The sequence below is a fragment of the Balaenoptera musculus genome, chromosome 15 (genome assembly GCF_009873245.2).
Source record: "Balaenoptera musculus isolate JJ_BM4_2016_0621 chromosome 15, mBalMus1.pri.v3, whole genome shotgun sequence".
NCBI classification, from domain to species: domain Eukaryota; kingdom Metazoa; phylum Chordata; class Mammalia; order Artiodactyla; family Balaenopteridae; genus Balaenoptera; species Balaenoptera musculus.
Genome location: NC_045799.1, coordinates 38,728,756 through 38,751,709, shown reverse-complemented (window position 1 = coordinate 38,751,709; position 22,954 = coordinate 38,728,756). Strand labels below are relative to the sequence as shown.

At 40.4% G+C, this 22,954-nt stretch overlaps 1 protein-coding gene and 1 pseudogene across 1 annotated transcript in view; both read right to left on the bottom strand.

Annotated features, from left to right (window-relative positions):
- BTBD3 (BTB domain containing 3) overlaps nt 1–4,558 on the bottom strand; it is a 38,623-nt gene extending 34,065 nt beyond the window's left edge. Inside the window, exon 1 of the mRNA XM_036826369.1 lies at nt 4,409–4,558. The gene's annotated coding sequence lies outside the window, so the exon portion shown is untranslated. The remainder of the gene's footprint in view (nt 1–4,408) is intronic.
- A 10,911-nt stretch (nt 4,559–15,469) lies between these two features.
- On the bottom strand, nt 15,470–15,821 carry LOC118881611 (annotated as a pseudogene).
- Nucleotides 15,822–22,954: the final 7,133 nt, after the last annotated feature.

Here is a 22,954-nt window from a genome sequence, read left to right as displayed (position 1 = left end):
GGGATGGGTGGAGGGCGGTGAGAGATAGGGGACCACTTATTTTACAATAAGTATTTTAGTATTCTTAGGTTTAAATTATGTGCATGTATTAGTATATAGATAGTAATATAATTTTTATTTGAAAGGATAGATGACTATAATTATGATTTCTAAAAGAACACTGTGACTTCCTCTAGCAGATACTTCTATATATTCTAAATGTACATTTAAAAAGATATAACACTGATTAAGATAAGAGATCAATGATAGATGAGTAAGACCTAAAACAGAATCAGACCCAAAAGCTAGTCAAGATCTTAAAATATAATAAAGGGAAGACCACAACCCAATGAGGAAAGGATGGACTGTTTAACAGATGGTGCTGGTAGACTAGATGGGCTGGCTCAGGAGGAGGAGGTGCTGTAAAACAATTCACATCCATGTGCTAATATAGAACTAAGTGTACAAATCTAATGTATTTCCAAAATTTTTGTTTCATTTACCTCACCTCTGTTTATATTTTCAAACGTAAATATTTACAAGGAAAAGTCATAATGGACAAGATGAAGAGAGCTGACTACATAAAAGTAAAGATATCCTGTTGTTTGGAAAACACCATAAAGTAAATTAAAAGACAAATAATGAGCTGAGAAAAAAAAAAAAATTACAAATATGATAAAGGCACAATGCCCTTTATATTAAGAGCATATTTATATTATACGCTCTTTATATTAAGAGCATATGTTATATAATATATATAGGATACTTAATTATACATATATTATCTCTTTATATTAAAAGATACTTTAAATCATTTTTTTAAATCATCATTTAACAATAAAATGGACAAAGTACCTGGACAACTCTCAGAGGCAAAATGAACAAATAAAAAACAAGTTACTAATTTCACTAGTTACCAAAAAAAATATGAATTAAAATAAGACCACATTTTTATAGAAGATTAGGAAAGATTAAACACTGGAGTGCTGACACTATGGAAAGACTGTTCAGAGTGTAAGAGAATCGACATGTTCTGGCATAAGCAATTTGGCAACAGGCCTCAAGAGTCATAAAAGAGTTCACCTCTGCCCCAGGAATTCTGCTATAAATCTAGCCTGAGCAAGTCAGAGACAGTGAGACTTTCAGACAAGGGCATTTACCCCAGCTCTGCCTGTGTGTCTGCTATTACTTTCTGAGCCTACATCCTTTGCCAGACTCTGCTGAAGACCTTCCTCTATTTGGTTCATTCCATCGCTCCAAAACTCTATGTTGCCGGCACAATTATTACCCCCATTCTATGGATAAAGGAAGCACAATCAAATAATTAGGTAATTAAGGTCACTTAGATCGGAAGTGGCCAAGCGAGGCTTTGCAACCAGAATTTAATATGATACTTCCAAACACTGAAAATGGAAATATGTCAAAAAAGAGAAAACTAGCTAAATAAACTTTGGCATACCCATCATTAAAAATCTTATTTTCAAAGAAGATTTAAGGGCATAGGAAATGTGATATATTAAGCGAAAGGGCAGTATTTAAAACTACAAATGAAATTAAAGTGCCAATTTTGCTTAAAAGTATATATACGCAGACAAATAAAATGGGACAAATGGAAGCATATCATCCCATGAACAGCTGATTATTTCTGGACGTACCTGTGATTTTTATTTTTTTAACTTTTTTTGGTAATTCCCAAAATGTCTACAACAAGGACAATGGCTTTTCATTTTAAAATGTTTAAAAACCATAGAAAGAATAGAAATTCTCAACTGTAGATGCTTAGAAGGCCTCAGTTTTTAAACATGGAATGAAAAGATTAGGTGAGCAGTTACTGCCTTAGCTGCACAGCATTACTGTTGAACTGCAAGGTCCATCAAATGAGAGGATTTTCCACTATTATTGTCTTCTCAGAGTGAAATGGGGAAAATTAGCCTTACGGAATCTGCTTGATAACCAGAAAGTTAACTAGCACATAACACAAGAGTAGAGAAAACCTCTGCAATCCCCAATAGATGCTGGGAGTCACTATACTACCATAAGCATTTTGAATTGACTGATCGAATTCTGATTACTATTTACACACTAAAGTTTGAAAGGTTTCATAAAAACAAAAAGCCTGAAGACACGTAAATATGTCTGTACTATTTTGTGTGGAACAGTTTTAAGAGTTCCTTTCAAGGTAAACTGGAATTAGTTGGCTGCGGAATATCTGTTTTGAACATAAAAGAATGAACATTTTAAAAACTTATCTTTGTTTGGATGTGTGTGTGTTGGGGAAGGGAAGGAGTGGGTGAATCTGTAGACAAACTGTGCCTTTCCTTTGTTATTTTAAAGTATAACGTTACAAGTGGTTTAACTTTTTGCAAAGAGTCATGGCAAAGCACTTTCTAGGAACGAAACAATTTACAAACAGACAATGACATTTTTGGGCCACAAATTAGCAAAGGTTTTTGCATGGATATAGGATTATATTTCACTTTTAAAATTTCTTAAATATGTCTTCGGAGTTTAGAAAAATGATGCATATACTTCGTAGATTTGTGTGCCCCAAAGAAAAACTATTTTTTAAAAAAAGTTGCTTCCACCTCTTTTGGAACTTTGTTACACAAGTTCTTAGTGCAAAGACTGGTAAAGGTAGAACAGCACAGCTGCTAGCATTATCACTCCATACAACAGCATTAATAAATAACTACTGAAATTACTTAGAAAGAAAAAGTGGAATTGCGTGAACTCACCCTTACCTGAGCTGAGGCCAAGTACTGAAAAGGGTCATTCAAAATCTTTAGAAAAGAAGAGTCCTATTCAGAAAACCAAAGGTAGACCCGCCCACTTCCCCTGGATGACCCGTTGCTATGGTAACCTGCAGTCACCCCTTAGAGTCGGTACATGCTGGGGGAGGGGATCCTCCCAGAGGCTGGGGGATGGTTAAGAGGGGAAACGGGGGAGGGAGGCTGAGAGAGGGTTAAAAGACGACGAAACCCCTTGGGTGCGGCAGGGGTCAGGAAGGTGGGCTTACTACTAGGAAATTCAACACGCCCAAAAGAAATTCAAAACACCAGTTAGAACAATGTCTGGACGCTGGAGTCGTATTATATAGTTCAGCTAAAGTTTGAACCATTAGAGACGCTTCCCTCCCTCCCTCCCCGGCGGGAACAAACCACTCTTTGTGAGTTCCTGTCTATGGAAAACGAAGCCAGAGTTTCTTCTCATCAGTTACAAACTGAATGCTACTTCGCAAAACTAAAATCTTGACTTTCTTAAATTAAACCTATGCTTCCCAAACTCTGCTGCACTATTGGAATCACCGAGGGAACTTTATAAACTACACACCGTGTTTTAATTGGTCTGGGGTGCAATCTTGAGCAGAGTCTTAAAACTCTCCAGTGATCCTTTTGTGCAGCCAGTTTTGGGAACTACAGTACTCCAAGATGTGGCGAGGTGGCGGAGAGTATTTAAACCAAAGGGTAAGAAAAAAAGAGAGAGAAAGAAAGAAAGGAAAAAAGAAAGCAAAGTTATCTCCCTTTGTCTTTTTACGGCTAATAATAGAAATTAGCTGGCTTTCTCCAAGCACACACAGGACAATAGGTTTCTTGATAAATAGGAGTCCCCGGTATGCCCTAACAATACTTTCTTTGAGATTAAAAAAAAAAACAAAAACGGGCAATATAAGCCCTTTCTTCCCAAGAGAGCAAATATCCTTCTTACCGAAACACCAAACTTACATATCTATTTTAAGAGCGAATTGGCAGTGAATACAGCTCAGAACTTGGAGGACGAGCTCCAGGACCAGAAGGAAACTGAACCCGCAGAAGCCCACCAGCATTCGCGGGCGTCCTGCGACCACCAGGGCTGGACGAAGGCTGGGGTGTCGGTCCCCGGAGCCCCCAGCACGGGCCCCGTCCCCGCACCCCGCAGGCTGCGCCCCAGTAAAGTTGCTCCGGGGAACTTTGCTCCCGTTTCCAACCCGCGCCTCCCCGGGCGAGGGGCGCGGCCCCGCCACCTGCTCGACGCCGAGGCTGCTCGGCCGCGCCCCCTCCCTGGACCTCGGCCACCTCCGGGGGTCGCGCACTCAGCGAGCGCTCGTACTGCCGGCAGGAGCCCCGGGGGGTTCGCCTCGCCCCTCCCCGGCGTCCTCAGCTGCAGCTGGCCCTGCCCTCGGGCCCGGACGCCAGGACCTCCGCGCGGGGCCAGCACCGTCCCGCCTGGAGCTCCTCCGGAAGCCCGCCCGCGCGGCCAGCGCCTCTCGAGCCGGGACAGGCTATCCGGGCGCCCCCACAGCCCCTGTCCCCACGCCGGCCGGCAGCCCCGTCCCTGCCCAGCCAAGCTCTGCCCCTCCGGCCCGCTGCCGGGAGCGCGCCCCTGGACCGGCGGTCCGACGCTGCGCACGCGCGGAGGCGCCCGCCCGCTCGCTCACGGCCCCCTCACTCACCGCTCGCTGTCCTTGTCGCCTCAGGCAGCGCCCGCCGTCCGCTCTGCTTACTGCTCGCTGCCCCGGCCCGGTGCCCGCTCCTCAGGCCCCGGCCCGGGCACTCGGGGAACCAGCGCCCGGCGGGCTCGGCGGGTACCCGCACGCAGGGCACGCTCCGCGGGGCCGCGCACGCGCGCACCCGAGCGACGGGAGGGGCGGGGCCGAGCGGGCTGAGCGCCCGGAGGCGCCCCTGGATACCGGGCATGCGTAGTGCCTGTCCCTTCCTAGGGTCCGGTGGAGGAGTGGGCTGTGACCCTGGACCTGTGAAACGTAGGGCAGTGGAAGAGGGCCAAAAGTCACCCTTCGCTGAGAAGCAAGTTCGCCCTTGTCCCACAAGTTGCAGTTTTCTTCTCTGTATCATTCGTCAATTAAGGTGTTAAATATTTATTGAGCACCTACTTTGGCAGAGCCTTTGTGCAGAACACAGGGCATCCTCAGGTAATGGTGAACCGATTGCATTTGGCTTTGGGATTCCTTTTCGGGCACTGATTCCAGCCCTCTCTTTGAACAGATGAGAAAAGTGCATAAATAGAGATCATCCAGTACCTGAAACTGCAAACCTTAACTACACTCTTAAGCAATTTGGGGAAGGAGAGTTGCCTCTGGCTGGGGTGATGAGAAAACTTTTGAGAAGCCTGGAAGGGTAAGAGATGGAGTCAGAAGATAAGCTCACCTGGGAGAAAGGTCAATGCAAAGGCAGAAACTGAAAAAAAAAAAAAAAATCAAGTAATATATGAGCTCATGAACCTTCTTGGGGACAAGTTTAATCTGAATGTGTTTTTCATAGTGAAGGGCAAAAACGGTGGCTGGAAGGGTACTTGAAGCTCGTCTGGAAAAGATTTTTGATGCTTCACTTCAAATTTTCAGCTTTTTTTAGTGGATAACTGATAAATACTAAAGGTGTGAGGGAGAAGGGTCTGGTGTTTCTGGCGGTCTGATTAGATGCAGAATTTTGGAATATAAGGTGAAGACTAGCAGTGAAATGCTGTAGAAGTAGAAGGGTCCTGAATTCAAGTGTTGGCATCAGAAATAGAATACATGGAAACGTTTTCAGAGATTGTGAGATTGTGAAGGACAGGATTCCCTAGTTTTTGTCACTGCCTGTTTGGGTGTAAAGAGTTGTTTCTCATGAGAGACACCTACTTCATTAGATTAGATCATCATCTTTGGTAGATATTTATTAGTGGATAAATTAGACCTTTAAAATGTACAGCTACAATCACTAAATGCTTCTTTTAACATGAGTTTGGTCCTGGGAGAATATATTTCTACTTAATTAAAATAACATTAATTTGAGAGACAGTATATGTAGTGAAAAATATATGGACTTTGGAAAACAAAAACCCCTTTTATAAAGTCCAGATGCTCCGAAACAAACTGTCTGATGTAATGCAAGTTACTCAATATCTGTGAGCCTTACTGTGTTCATCTGTAATGTCAGGGAGGAAGAAATTTTCCTCTTCCCTTTAGGTTCTTCTGGCTGGTGTAAGAATTCAATTGAGACAGAGTAACAGAAGAAAATCAAACAACAGTTTAATAACATATGTACATGGCAGAGAGCCAGGAAAACTGAGTAACTCACCAAAATGACTGACACCCTTACCTTAAATATCATCTTCAGTTTAAAGGCAAAAGAAGATGTTGTGGGTCGTGGTTTGGGACTTGAAAGGGGAAGAAGGCAATTCATATAAATGTTTGGTAAATAACTGTTTGCTGGATCAGGCAGAGACAATGGGACACAGAGTGGACTTTGATCTCTATGCCCTATTCCCCTACCATCCCTAGCCCATATTTTTGCAGGTGTCTCTGGTGATAGCTCTATTCCTGGAATAGGCCCTATATCTAAAATTTTTAGGCAATTAGGGGGAAGGTCAAAGGTTCTTCCTGAGTCTTTTGGGCCTTGATTGTTTTCAGTTCGGAAAAAAAATCTGCATACCAAAGAGACATTTTGGGGTGGCAAGTTTTGTTCCCCTACAGTAGCATGGAATCATAATATTTACCTTGTATGATGGTTAATTTTATGTGTCAGTTTGGCCAGGCCACAGTACTCAGATATTTGGTCAAATATAGTCTAGATGTTTATGCGAAGGTATTTTTTTTCAGGTGAGATTAACATTTAAGTCAGTGGACTTTGAGTGAAGCAGATTGCCTTCCATAATGTGGGTGGGCCTTATCCAATCAGTTGAAGGCCCAAATAGAAAAAGACTGACCTCCCCTGAAAAAAAAAACAGGAATTCTGCCCACATACTGCCTCTGGACTGAACTGCAACTCTTCCTGGGCCTACAGCCTGCTGGCTCACCCCTGCAGATTATGGACGTCCCAGCCTCCACAAGCATGTGAGTCATTCCTTAATGTACGTCTCTCGCTCACCGCTCTATCTCATCCTCTCTATCGCATCTCTCTCTCTCCCTCTCTCTCTCTCTCTCTCTCTCTCCTCTCTCTCTCTCCTCTCCCCCCCTCCCTCCCTCCCTCCCTCTCTCTCTCTCTCTCTCTCTCTCTCCCTCTCTCTCTCTCTCTCTCTCTCTCTCTCTCAAGAACCCTGACTAATATACCTTGCGAGGTTACGAACATTACATGAGTTAATTATCATCTGAATCTGAAAAATGGGTATTGTAATCTTTAACTTATAAGGTTATGACAAATTAAATAAAAATGGGTAAAGCACCCAGCACATGCTAGGGTCTGAATAAATGGCAACTGCTATTACTTGTGAATGAATACCAGAGGCAAAAACCAAAAGAGGAGAGCGTGTGGATATTGGCATGGTGAGATTTTCAGTTCACTGGGTAATACTATTAAATTTAAAAAATTGATATAGGAGGTAACAAAATTTTGGTCTCCCTAGCTATGATATACCAAAAAGGTGATACATATGAATATTTTAATTATTTTCAAATAAATGCCTAATGAGCCATTAACTAAAGATGGACTCTAGCTGTACTCTTAAAACACCAGACATGCAAAGCAGTGACATGATTTCACGTCTGAACATTTTATTTCAATTTAAGTGCCAGTACAATTAACTACTTGCTGCTAGGAGGGAGCAACCTAAGGAGAGTTTACACTGGAAATAATTCTCAATCTCAGAGTAGATGCATGATTTGGCATTCAATCAGTGTGTTTATTGAATCCCTTTTGGGGCAATCCTGTAGCTATTGGGAGCATGCAAAAATGGATAAGATATTCCATTTAATCTACAGATATTGCCATTTGTTATGTACTAGGCAACATCCCTGCCCTTGGGGAATTGATCAAATAGGCTAAGAGTTCATAGCTATAATGTAAGGCAGAATGTGGCAAGCGCCTTAGGAGGGGCATAAATGATTGAGCCAGGTGTACTTTGTTCAGGAAGTTGATTCTGGGGGCTCCGTCTCCTCATCCTGCCTCCACTGTGGCCCTCAGGTTGCACAGTTTGGTTTGGCACAAGCCAATGGGGTAGAGCAGCATCTTTTAAAAAAAGTTTGAGCAAAGCTGGTAAATATTAAATAAAATAACATTCCCATTCCCCTGACTCACTTGCTTCAGTTCAGAGTTTACAGGGTATAATAAGAGAGGGTGAGGCAGGAGGGGCCTTTACAAGCCATTCAGAGGTAAAAGCTCCTCTTTTCCTCATTTCCTCTTTCTTTTTCCGTCATGGCTGTTGTTTTGTTTAAAGGAGAATTTAACTTTAGAGTTAAAAAAAAAATAACTTAGGTAAATTCCCCTGACCTCATGAAAATTTATGAGGAGAATACATAAAAATCTAACATGACAATAACAGACAGTGGGGATTGGAGTTCATAAAAGGACAAGGAATAATTGAGTTGGAAACCATGAACCAGGTGGATGGACATGGCCATCATGTTTGTTCTGTAGCCAGGGCTGTCATGATGTGACCCCGTTTTTCCTTTTGGCTGAGAATGAAATATTCCACTGTGGATGAGAGTAAGCCGACTGCAGGACTGACAAAAGCAAGTGATTTAGGGAAAATACACAGCATTTTAGTAATTTTTAAATAATCAGGATGTTCTTTTATTATAAGAATTTGTGAATATATTCATTTCAGGAGCTTTGCCACAGTGAGTGGGAAATAAATTAATCTGGGATTAAAGGAAACTCTATACTAGAAAAGGAAGAGTTTTAATAAAATTGAAAGGAATGGCCTCCAGCCATGGATGTTAATTATCATCTGATGAATAATAATGATGATAATAGGAGATGTGAAATAAGTTAAAATACATCCTGGCCCAAACTTTTTAAAAAAATTACCAACTCTGGAATGGTGCCTTGCAGGATTAACCAATGTGCTCACATTAAATGGTTTAAAATTAGAACTAAAACATATCTCTGCACTACAGATTCATACACAGCATCCTCTCTCCATGATTTTTTTAAATTAATACTATTCAAAAGAATTCAACCTGGTGAGTATCACAAGTAGAATGTTGCCTACTCAGTAAAGAGAATGGCAATATAAGTATTTCTTACTATAAGAATATTTGATCATGAAAAATCAAAATATAATATAAAATGGCTAGCAGGCACAATATCTGTTATTTTTTCCAGTTCTACCTCCCTCTTCCCTTTAATATTTTATCCCACTGACAATATGTCATTGACACACAACTTTTCAATAAGATGACTTTTGCACATTTTAATTATACCTGTAGTTTTAAATCCTAAGTGAACTTTCCATCAATATGACATTTAAAATATTAAATTGAGTATAATCATAAAAATTAAATGCATGTAAATTATTTCGCATAAGCAACTACAAAAACAGTGCGACAAACTCAGTACTGGGTTATAGAGGGTTGTTTCTTTAAAAATGAACCTCCTACACTACAGAAAATTATATCCAGTTTTCCAGAATGTAAACACATACTTCATTAAGCAAGGTTTTGTAAAGTCACATGAATATTAAAATTATTTATATACCTTATATTCTAGTTTAATGGGACAGTCTAGGTCAGTGCTGTCTAAGAAAGAAATGTTAGCCACAAATTTGAGCTACATATGAAATTTAAAATTTTCTAGTAACATCTTAAAAAGTAAAACCAGGTGAAATTAACTTCAATAATGTATTAATCCAGATATTCAAAATATTATCATTTCATCATGTAATAAATATAAAAAATTATTAATGAAATATTTTACATTTGCTTTCACACTACATCTTCAAAATTTGGTTTGTATTTTCCTCTTACAGCTCATCCTAATTCAGACTGCAATTTCAAATAATTAGTAGCCACATGTGACTAGTTGCTATCGAGCTGGACAGCACAGATCTAGGACTAGGTTTTTGGTTCTCAAAAGTGGCTGCACATTGGAATCACCTGAGAAAAGATGAAAAAATGTTGATGCCTGTGTCATGGTCCCATGATTCTAGTGTATTTGCTCTAGGGCGTCACCTGGGCATTGGGATTAAAAAAGAAATTCGGGTGATTCTAATATGCAACAAAGTTTGAGAATCACTAGTTTTATTTAAGGCATTATCAAAACTTAAATATTATGAAACCAGTGTCAATTGTTCTTTACTTGAAACCAATAGCATCTAAAAATCATGCTGAAACGTACTAGCGGTGTAGCATATATAGCATATGTGGCACATGTGCATCACTAGTATTTCTTAATAAAATTAACACTTGCTAATAAAATTCCAAGCTTTGATTAATCAGGCCATGAGTTCTGATGTAACACGGACAATTCCAGGTAAAGATTTAACTTCAGTGCTTGGTGAGAACTGTTGAGTATTGGCACTTCTGTATTTGTTCTGTGGAATTTTTACTTTATGATTGTTTAGAAAATCTCCTAATAGAGAAATCACCTCTGACAATGGGATCACAAAACTTTTCTATGATGCCTACATTTATTTAATATGTTTAACTCTTGCACCCAACATCCTACTGCCAGTGTAAGAGCTAACTCACATTCATGGCAAAAATTGCCCACCTTGTTTTCTACTCCAGTCATTGTTGATTATCTGTACCTAACATATCAGGTATATCTAATACCTCTCAGTAATAAACCACGCTAGGAGTTAGTGGCTTTAAGACAACAACCTTTATTACTTCCATCGAATCTCTGGGTCTGCTGTGCAGTTCTGCTTCTGGGCCAGGTGGGCTGCCTGGAAGCTAGTTGGTCTAGGATGGTCAACTGGAATAACTCAGCACTGCTCCTCGTGGTCTGTTAGTCTCCAGCAGGCTAGCCCAGGTGTGTTCTCAGAGCAGTGGTGGCCCTCCAGAAACTGTGTGAAAATAACCAAGCACATTTTAAGGCCTCTGATTACATCAAGTTGACGCTGTTTCATTAGCCAAAGTAAGCCACATTGGCAAGCCCAGAATGGATACAGGCATTAATTAATTTAATCTGCCATGCCTAGGTCTTATTTGGTTAGTCCTATCATGTTTGATTCCATACATTTCCAGTTGTTCTTACTCTGCAAGGTTTTTTTTAAATCTCTTCGGTATTGCAGTGTTGACTATCTCTCCCTATTGTAAATGGGATCTCTCTCAAGTTTTATTAGTATCCTTCTGTCTTGTAGAATTTTTCTTTGAGGTTTAGTCATTTTTACACTTTTAAAAACTCTTTTTTAAGTTGATTATATGGGTAAATAACAAAAATGAATACAATCTTTGAATAACCCAACAATCAGTAAACAGATATGTTTAAAACACTGTGCAGTCTTGAGTTCTAAAAAGGTTGTTTTTTTTTTTTTTTAATTAATTAATTTATTTATTTTTGGGTGTGTTGGGTCTTCGTTTCTGTGCGAGGGCTTTCTCCAGTTCCAGCGAGCGGGGTCCACTCTTCATCGCGGTGCGCGGGCCTCTTACTGTCGTGGCCTCTCTTGTTGCGGAGCACGGGCTCCAGACGCGCAGGTCTTTCATCAGAATTCTAAACCTGATTTCAAAAAGATTGAGTAACAAGTTCTCATATGCAGACAGTGTTGATAAACACTTCCTACTTGTCTGTTATCCATTTAACGTTTGTAGTTCACACGTGTGTTTTTCACTGCATTTCCTCGTAATTGATGGCTCAATTCATCATGTAAAACCATTCCCGGTTGAATTTTGAGGAAAACATACTGAAGAGTTATATGGAGAGATTTTCTTAAACCCAGACATTAAACCCGGTTGAATTTTGAGGAAAACATACTAAAGAGTTATATAGAGAGATTTTCTTAAACCCAGACATTAAAGTAAGAGGCATTGTATTTTATCACTTGGTTATATGACTGAGCTATGCTTTTAAGAAATAAAAGCAAGTACATTTCCTTCTCTGGGTTTGCTTACTTGGCATCTGTGGAGGTTCAGAGTCCTATAGAAACCTTTTTTCTTTTTCCCTTTAAACAGGCATTGTAAATTGTTTGTTACTATATTATAACCTTATAAGAGTAAATTACAGTTCATAGAGCTGTGAATTACCATGCAACATTCTGTGCCCCCATGAGTAAATGACAAAAAACAGACGAATAAAACACTACCTACTTGTATTGTGCTGTTTGCCCTTCTAAAAAGGTTATTACTGTGCAGCTCCCCATAAAGCTGGAGAAGGTATTCTTTCTGATCAAATAACTTGGACCCTGAGAAGCCCTGTGGAGTCTGATTCTCCCAAGGTTAGCTTTGTGGGTTTGGAATATTCCAGAATGTGACAGCAAAAAGTCATATCCCACCAGACCATTTAGCTTTGATTTTCCTCAGAACCAAACCTCCAGACAGGATTCAAGTGCAAGTAGTGTGTTTGGAGGTGATCCAAGGAAACACTGAGGGTGAAGTGGGCAAGTGAAACAATGAATGGGGTGCAGCCAGCTTACCAGCTGGAGCTCGGTCCTGTGGGGGACTGGGGGGGACCGAGTGGGGAACACACACCAGGGATGTCCCAGTTGAGGCTGGAGGGAGCTGGGATCGTTATCCATCAATTCTCATCCAGTCCATCAAAGACTGAGGTTCTGCTCCCAGGGAAACTGATTTCCCTTCACTTCCATTCAACCTTTGCTTGTGAGCTGAAGGTGGTTCAGTGGCCAGAAAAAAGGCAAAGAATCTCAACTGCTGGCATCTGGAAGCCAGACGTTTTGCACCAGTAAGTGTGAGGAGATGTGAGCAGGGCAGCTCCACATGCACCAGGTAAACACAGACACGGAGAGGCGTCATCAAGTCCCTTCCCAGGCAGACCTGAATATTATCTTCATTCCCCTCAGTGATTGCCTCTTCTCCTCTGATTTCTAGTCCTCTCTGATCTTCTCAAAATGTGATGCTGTCAATGGAGGTATGCTCTAAAGATGTTCACAGCAGGCAGTGACCCACTGTGCCAGAGAACAACATGGGTTTGCCAAACCACCCGGTTACTTGCACACCTTAGCAGGGCACCTTACATCCAGACTGTTTCCAGAAAGTTTGGGAAAATTGTACAAAGGTGTCAACGTCTTGGAGAAGATCTGAAGACAAAGGCATTAGCAGATTTCCATCCAGAGCAGTTGTTCTCACCTGGAGGAAATGTTAACCCCCTCTCCCTTCCTGGAGATATTTGTCAATGGCTGGAGACCTTTTTGGTTGTCACAATGTGGGGGGAGGGGACTATTGGCATCAGGTGGTTAGAGGTCAGGGCTGCTGCTAAACATCTTATAATGCACAGGATAGCAGCTCCCACCCCACAAAGAATTAGCCATCCTAAAAGTTCAACTGTGGTACTGTTCAGGCACTCTGATCTAGAGAAAAAACATCAGTGGGAGAGGAAGAAGCTGCAGGTCATTCATTCCAACTGCCTCTCCTAAACTTTTCTCCCAATTTTTGCTCTAACAAAGTTTCCATTGATTTCTAAAGGTGTTTCTAAGCATGTTGGGAGGCTCATTATGTTTGTGAAACTTTAGTAAATTGAATAAGGGAGTAGCAGTCTGACCTTTTAAAATGTTTCCAGTTGCTGAGCACTGGATTGAAATGCTAAATCCAAAGAGTCTAATGCTGATTAGTAGTGATATGGCAAAAAGGGCAGTTTTCTTTTGACAAACCAAGTCACAAAGGACAGAAAGACACTAACACTCAGTGATTAATTTCTGGAAATGTGGCTGAACGAATCAAATTATGTATCATTTGATGCCATTAAATTTGAGTTCCTGCATTATATGTGGACCTTTTACTTTTCAAGCATTCTCAGTGTGTGAAATTGAATGTGCCATTTACAAGCTATCATGTAATTTTCTGTTTTCTGAAACAAAAGCAATAATCTGGGTACATTAAAGACCATTATATAACTGACAAACCTGCTTTTCAAAATTTGATCCAAAACACTTACAATTACTATCATTTGCCAAAGGGAGCTATTCCTTAACAGTGAAAAGTCATTTAAAAATTAAAATCGAAACCTCCTCTACTTTTTTCCAACAGGAATATCTTCCATGTGTATACATTTTCACAGTTTATGAAGTTTTCTTTATACCCATTAACTCACTTGATTTTCAAATCAACCATATGAATAGAACAGATATCATTTTCCCCATCTTTAAAATGAGAAAGCTAAAATTCAGAGAGCATTATTTGCTGAAATAAAAATTTGGTTGTTGGAATTCCCTGGTGGTCCAGTGGTTAGGACTCCACACTTTCACTGCCGAGTGTGCAGGTTCAGTCCTGCACCACGCAAGCCGTGAGGCGTGGCCAAAAAAAAAAAATTTGGTTGTCTTACAAATAGCCGACACTATCAACACTACACAGTGTCAGCTATTTGTAAGACAACCAAATTTTTATTACATCATATCACATCATATTACTTCGACTTGATGTTTAATACCAAACTTTAAAATTTTTATCAAAGTATAACATACACATGGAAAACGGTGCATAAGTGTGCAACTCAATTAATTTTCACAACCTAAAAGCATCCATGTAACCAGCACTCTCACCAAGAAACAGGGCATGACCATCATCCAAAAGCCCACCTCATGCCCCTTTTGGACACCACTGCCCAATTCCCCAGGATAACACCATCCTCATTTCTGACAGCGTTGATTCATTTTGCCTGTTTTCAAATTTTCTATAAACGGAATCATACAGTATGTCTCTTTTGTGTCTTCCTTTGCTCAGTATTAAGTTTGTGAGCTCCATTCAGATTATTGGGGGTGGTTGTAGGTCATTCTGATTGCTGTATAGTATCCCATGTGTGACTGTTTCAAAATTTAGTCATCCAGTGTGATTATCGATAGGCATTGTGGCGGTTTTCCAGTTTTTCCCTGTTCAAATAGTGGTGCTGTGAACTTTCTTATACATGTCTTTGGTGGACACAGGGACATATTTCTGTTGGACTTATACCTAGAAGGAGGATTGCTGAGTCAGAGGATTTGAATAAGTCAGCCTTAGTCGACATTGCTCAACAGTAGTGGTTGTACAAATTTACGCTCCCACCAGCATTGTGTGAGAGTTCATGTTTCTTATCCTTGCCAACACTTCATATATTATGTCTTTTTTCATCTGATTCCTTCTGGTAGGTGTGGTATTACATCATGGAGATGCTACTTTTCAATTTTAATTTAAGTTAATTTTTTAAAACAGAATGTGTTTTATTTGAATACTGAATATGTTCTGTTGGTACAGAGTGTGCTGAGGCTGAAGTTTTTTAAGGAAAAAAAAAACACTGGCAGTAATACAATTAAAATGGAAAAAAAATAATTTCAAATATAACACAAATGACAAATAGATAACATTAGCATTCTGTGAAGCCCACTTAAGGGGCATTCCATCATCTGGTAAGTTGTAGTTTAATTTAAACTTATTTCAGACATGAGTATTTGGAACTATCAAAAAAAATACCGCATCTATAAAACATGACAGCAAATCAAAGAGTGTATCACGATTTATTAAATATCTTTAATGAAACCAGTATGTGATAATTAGAAAACAGTTAAACCATTTGTTTAAAAAAAACCCCTCAAACTATTGTCCATATTAGAGCTGATGGTATTTCTTTTATAGTTTGTAACATAAAACAAGACCATGTTGAACTTTCCATATTGAAATTTATCTTTCCAGTGCAAAGAATAGGCTCTGCCCGTTACATCAGAATGACACGAATTTAGGTTTCAGTTCCTCCAAATTCTCAGAGTGAGACAAGAGCAGCAATAAGACAAGTCTCAGAATCATCATGAGGCTTACACCTGCAACCAGCCCAGCTGGCATGATTTTCTTGGATCTCTTAAACCTCACCCCCATTGTGGTGTCCAGGAAGAAAGCTGTAAACAGTGATAGTTTTACACCTTGCTTGTCATTGGAGACATAGTAAAGCTCCATAACCAACCGAAAATCCAAAAAAAAGACCAGCAATCAAAGATGGAACACCACCTCTCTGCTTATATCCCAAAATGCTTATGAATGTCACCAGGGCTGCATAACCAAAACCAACCAGGTCCATTGGCAAGGTCAAGTCTGGTGCAGAGTTACTTCCGTTGAATTTCTCTCTCCTCTGGGCCAGTCCAGCTCCTTGAGGACTAAGCTCAGGTTCAGTTCGTCTTGTCTTTCTCACAGCATCAACCTCACTGCCAGGCACTAGGCAGGTGCTCAGTCAATACTTGCTACAGTCCGGAAGCTGACCCCGCCTCCAGCGCCTTCTGACTCTGCGCGCTACCTCTCAGCACTCTCAATTTTAATTTTAATAGTTGGAAGCTGAGCCTCTTGGCATCACTAGCCTCTAGATTAAACGCTGTTTTTCACACTAAAATTGGCTTTGTTGTCCCTAGTTCCCACCTACATAAACACAGGGCCTTAACATCCACTTCAAAGCCACCTGGTTATTTCTGATTGTCCATTTAGCCCAGAGGACACTGCTTCTGGATTTTGTCCCTGACCACTCGCTAGTGTTTGGTACCCATGAGACATGTGGTGAGGCATGAGGTGTGGTTCACTCAGAACCACGGATGCCAAGCCCCTAAGCGTACCATGTCTCCACCAAGAGCGGTTCTGCCCAGCACAACAAATGCTGCCAAGGTCCAGGGCTACCGAAGAGCATTCTGTTCTCCCTTCACGAGAGTCATATTCTGGGTTCCACTATAAGAGATTCTTTGTTACCTGGGCCCCAAAGCATTATCTCTGCCTCCACCTGCATCCTCTTGTCCTGACCCAGCTGGCCAAATCCCATGTTCTGGATCCCGTGTCATGACCTTCCTCTCTCCCTGGGGTCATTATACTTGATTGCTAGAGGGGCTTGGAAGAAACATCTCCTACTGGCCTCTTCATCCGTCTCTTCCTTCCTCCCATTTCTGACCCAGGAACTGCCTCCCATGAGTGGGTGCCTTCATCTAACTCCAACTGGTCTCCAAATCACAATTTAGCATAGCCTGGGATATTACGCTATAAAAACATTGTTTTTCTGAGAGGAGGGATACTTTGGAAGTTAGAAAATTATGAGCTGTCCATGGTATAAAGAAGTCTATCTGTACTCTCTCACTGAGTCACAGGACTACGCAAGGTGGATACTCCCCAGGAAATGGAGAGGCACCTGGACTCTTTAAATTGGATATGTTCAACCTTCAATACCCAGGCGCCTAATGTCTACAGATTTGCCAATATCTGTAAAGAATGACTGCAATAAGAATCTTCTCTAGTCCTGGTTTTGATTTTATTAACTGGGTAGATTGTCATAATAATCCCTTATATATAACCACCTTCAAATTAAGTGGCTTAAAATAATAAGCATATAGTTAGTTCATGAATCTGAGGGTAATGACTTAGTCTGGGCCGAACTAAGCAGTTCTTTCTAGCCTTGACCCAGTTCACTCACGTGTCTAGATTCTTTTTTTTTTTTTTTTTTAAAGTGAATGGGTGGCTGCTTTTATTTATTTATTTATTTATTTATTTATTTATTTATGGCTGTGTTGGGTCTTCGTTTCTGTGCGAGGGCTTTCTCTAGTTGTGGCAAGCGGGGGCCACTCTTCATCGCGGTGCGCAGGCCTCTCACTATCGCGGCCTCTCTTGTTGTGGAACACAGGCTCCAGACGCGCAGGCTCAGTAATTGTGGCCCACGGGCCCAGCCGCTCCGCGGCATGTGGGATCTTCCCAGACCAGGGCTCAAACCCGCACCCCCTGCATTAGCAGGCAGATTCTCAACCACTGCACCACCAGGGAAGCCCACGTGTCTAGATTCTTAGCTGTCTATATAGTCATGGTTTGGATGTCAGAGGTGACTAGTCTCTGCTCTGGGTATTTTTCCTCCTTCCTCTGGGACCAACAGGCTAGCCCGGGCAGGTGCTTCCCGTGGTGATGGCAGAGGGCAAGAGCAAGGAAGCCCAGGTGTGCATCGGCTTTTCAAACCTCTGCTGGTATTATGCTTGCTGACATCCCGTTAGTCAAAGTAAGTTATGTAGGTAGAGCCAGAGTCTAAGTGGAAGAACTGCAAAGTTTGATGGCTAAAGGTATGTGTACAGGAAAGGGTAAAGAACTGGGCTATCACACGAAGTAAACTTAGACAAGCCACGTAATCTTTCTAAGCCTCATTTATGTTAATAAATTAGAGATGATCGCAACCCAGAACCCCCCCTCCCAAGTATTTCTAGTGGTTTAAATTGTGATAACTAGGTTGCAAAGATCTAAGTTCTTTATAAACTGTGAAGTGATGTACACATGTGAGATACCATTATGATGATGATGATGGTGATGGTGATGTGCATTATTCTCTTTATTATATTTACGTGTTGTCCCTAATAATTGGCCTACATTGTCCCTGAGCAAAACTCTGAGGTGTGTTAGCTTGGCTTTCAGTGCCTCTGGCCTGACAAGTGAAGTGGCCTCATTTTTACTAAGCCTCTCAGGGGTGTCCATTACAATAATCTACCCATTTTTAGGAAGCAGTCAATAAATGGATGAATACAGAATATGAATAGATGAATGAATAGATGAATGAAGTTTTCAAGGAAATGACTAGTCAACCCTTGTCCTTTCTTGCATTCAATCAAGATGAATTGAGTGCCTTCTCTGGTTAGAGCTCCCTCAACCTGTTAGTAACAAGTACCAAGGATTCAAATAAGAACAGAGCCAGCTGCTTCCCTGGAGGAATTCACAGTCCATGAGTGAGAAACACTTCCAAACAAATTGGATTACAATGTGAGGCGTACTCTATTGGAGGTGTGCTCCAGGTGCAGTGAGATCAACTGTGTCTTGTCAGGGAAGTAAGGGAAGGTTTCAGAGGAGGCCTTTTGGAGCAGAGAGGAATGAGTGGCAGTTGCCCAGGCCCACAGGTAGGGGTGCACATTCCAGGCCAAGGAAACAGCCTACCTAAAGAAAGGATCTCAGAGAGGTGGCATGTTGGAACATTGTTTGGTTATACCGGAATTTACAATAGGATCCTGGGTTTAATGGGAAATGTAAGTTAGACAGGTGGGCAGGTGGGCAGACCTTGTATATTATCCCAAGAATTTTCATTTTGCAGGGAGGGGAGGGCACTGAAGAGTTTGAAAAGGAGTGTCATGTTCAGAATTTAGTATTAGAAGGACCACAGTGGCAGGGAGGACAATAGGGATGAGATTGCAAGAGTCCAAATGAGAGGTGGCCCATCCCTGATCCTGGGCCAAGGAGGGAGGGATGAAGAGAGAAGGGTAGATGGGACAGAAAGTCACTAGAGCTAATGGGACACTGGAATCAACTTGATGGAGGAAAGAGATGTACCTGCCCAGAGCAGGAACATAAAGAGTATTCAGTTAGGCACTGTGTGAGTCAGTCAGTGGATTGCTGGCATTTACTGAGGGCTTGCTTTGGGCAGACCAAGGAGCTAGTTACTATGGTGCATCTAAAGATGCTGAAGATACAGGCCTCTGACAATTAGTACACGAGTAGCTGTAGTAAGTCACAGAATAGAAAAAGAGCTTTTATTGAGGAACAGTCCTTGTGCTGTGAGATCATCAAGAAAGGGGTGAATGACCTTGATTAATTAGCTTTTATTTTAGGGGGCTGGGAAGTCTCATTCTAAGCTTGCATTGTTCGTGTCTCTATTAATTGTCCTAATGGATTCTATTCCTCGCATGGAAAACCAGCTAAATGCCTTTCTCTCTTTCTAACGTGTGAAAAATGAATAAGACTCGAAAGTAGAGTTCTTCTAGAATCTTTTTATAGAAATGGCAGAGCCAGCACAGTGCCCGTCTAGCTTGGTGATGGTTGTTTTGAAGAACATACAGTAAGTAACTAAGTAAATTGACTTACTTGTCTGAAACATGTATTTTGAGAATTTTGTCATAGCCCAGTCAATTCGGAAGCAAATCATTTACAGTTAGAGTAGAAGAGCCTAACCCTTCACAGAGGACGTTGAAACTTTCCCACAAAATATTGAGAGTGACTTCAGGCAGATTATACACTTTTCTTAGGGAAAAGTGGACTAGTATTAGTGGGGATAATACAGGAAAGGACTAGGTTTCTCAGCTACAATGCAGATCACACTGGCATCAAGTCTGATAAGTGCTTGCATCAGGACCATGGAAGCTTTGGTGGAAGTCTATGTAACCCCTAGATATTGTGTTAACTCACAGTGTTTAGGCGTTAGGTCATCTGACTGGGCAGCTAGTCAGAAAGAACTCAATGGAAAAATATTAAAGAAAAAAAAATCCTTTCCCTGAAATAAAATGTCTAAAGAGAGTGATAAACTTATTTGCTGCCCCTTTCAAGTATAATGGCTACGCTAATCAGAGTTCATCATAAGTTTTCATTTCTTTCCCCTAGTAATATAAATTCATAAGGAAATTCAAGATTGATTTACCCTCTTGAGCAAAAGGTAGGCAGGGAATATAAATGAATAAAGAAAGTGAGCTAAAAACTATGGACCTTGCCCCTTTGTAAAAGAAGCAGCTACATTTCCAGCCCCTGTCTATAGTTGCCATGTGGGAATGAGAGGTCTCATGTTATCAGACCTTCTGAGGATTCAAGAATAATTGGAAATTTAAACACTTCTAATATTAAAATTTTTTCAATTATTAAAAAACAACTCTGCTAGCCAAATGTCATAAATTGCAAGGACATTATTTCACAACAGAATAAACTATGAAGTTATTGCTTATCTTTGAAGTTATTATCATATTTTAAAGTTTATAATTAACCTTTTGATATTGAAGTAAATTTGATTTATTGCTTAGTTTTAACTTACACCTACTTTTTTTCTCACCCCTTTGCATTCTCAGTGTTATGTTTAGAGTCTTAATGTAAAACCAGTCCCTTAACCAATATCTATTTAGCCCTACTCTCTTTTCTGGGGATTCCAATGTTAGAAGCATCTTTAGTATACATAGATACCCATATGGACCACTGTGAACTTCTAAACATGTGTAGCCAACAGGCCAGTGGAAAGAACAATAAACAGAATCCAAAACTTGTATTCTGTTCCCGTGTAACCTCTATTTTCTAGTCCATGAAGACAGAGGTATCACTGATTGCTATACAACAGTTAAGGTCTTTGGAGAACTACAAAAAGGCCTCTTCGAGTATAAGCATCTCTAAACTATCTGACTTAAACATTTATACTTCCTAATGTGAAATAGAAATTTGCCATGGTGTCTTACTTTGCTCCAACACAAATTTAATTTAGTCCAACAATTTGAAAAAATGCAAAGAAATATTTCACTGATTGGGTTAGCAAATATTAGAAAGAATACAAATACCAACTTTTGATGTGGTTCTCTTTCACTCCAGGAGGAAGTGTAAATTGGTGTAACTCTCAGAAACTCAGTTCAGTATTGTGTTATCTAATTAAAAAATACACACACCTACGCTTTGATTTAGCAATACTACTTTTAGGCAGCGTATTGTAGCACTTTTCATAATCATAAAGCAAAAGCAATAATTCAAATGTTGTCTTAATAAATCACTGTATGAATGATGCCAGAGCCAGTGGTATGTTTTGCATTCACTGAATGCAAAATGGTGTTGACATGGAAATAATATATGTGAAGCAAAAAAGTAGGATTCACAACTTTTCCATTATGGTAACATTTTTATTACATTGCATGTACTGATATGAGAGAGAAACAGAGAAGAGAAGAGAAGAGAGAGAATGAATGAGAGAACAGGCAGCCCTTGCTTTGCATGGTAGTGTGGCCTGTAAAATGGATTATGCAAGCTGTTCCTTACAACCTGTTTTAATTGTATAAAGAAGTGAAAAAATAGTAAAATTAATCTCTATTTAGTATACTGTAATTTAAAACATTAGAAGCATTGGGAATTAAAATGTTTCATTTCTTTAAAAAATTATCAATAGTAGTTTGAATAGCACTTGCCTTCTTGTCATATAACTTATGATATGGAACAAGCATCTTTTCTATGTCTTGGTGAATTGTCATCCTCCTTGGATGGGTCATCTTCCAACATTTTATTCTTTGCACCGTCAAAGTCATGACATGTGTCTGAGAGTTTCCTTAATGGAGAGACTTGGTGGCATCAAGTCCTTTGGGACATCTTCATCCTTTCCTTAGAACTACATTCCACATTTGTGTCTATAAATGTACCTTCACTTAGTTCCTCTTCAGTGGCAACAGTGTCAACATTCCAGTGGTCTGCTATTTCTTCCATAATCCAGTTAACATTCATTCTATGCTTATTTCACTTCCAACATCATCCCTTAAAAAGTTTTTTTTTTGCTGAACTTTCACGTTTTTGGCCAATTTCCTCTTTCAGTTATTCATTTTTGAAAAATGTAACAGAGGTTTATCCCTGGGAGATAGGGAGGCAACACAGCTACAAACTTTGCTGTCTGTGTGAATGGAATAACAAATGCACAGAGACCCATCACTGACAGACTTTGAAGGAAATAATATCTTTGGCCACTGATCATGATGCATATCTATTATTTGTGAAGTGGTTGCTGGGCCCAAGAGTGAGAAGCAAAGTTTGCCCTTTATGCAATTACAGTTAATACAACAAGAAAACTGAAATTTGAACCATGTTGTTGGTTATAACTAAACCACGGTAGCTGGAAGTTTTGCACGTCAACGCCATGCAGCTCAAGGACTGTAAACAAAGAAAGAGCCAGGAAGAGCTTGCAACAAGATGTTAAGAAGGAGTGGCTGTCTCTGGTTATTGCATTTGTATATGGTTTTATTTTATTCAAAAAAATACATCCTTATGTGTATTCTAAATTTTTCTACAATTAATACATATTATTTGTATAATACAAAAATAAACATTATTAAGAAAAAACGTAGTGCTTATTTTTCACTCTTATAAAACCCAATTAGGCTTTGATGTGAACAACAGATAGATGGAGACAGTCCAGAGCGTATGGTGGCAAATGGAAACTGTTCTTTAAGAATTCTAGGAAGCACACAGGAGGGAGAGGGATGCAGCTGGAGGGGAGATGTTGGTTGAAGGAGAGTTATGTTTTCAGTGGAACAGACTCTCAAGCATGTTTAAAAGCTGTTGGAAAGAGTGTGGTTTAGACTATGCATAAGAGAAACAGGATAACTGATAATGTAAGACCCCTGAGAAGCTGGAAAGGGCAGGAGTTCAAGCATGGGGAGAAGGCTTGGTCTTGGTTGCAAAGAGGGCCACTGCTTTCACTGAATCAGAAGAGGGTGG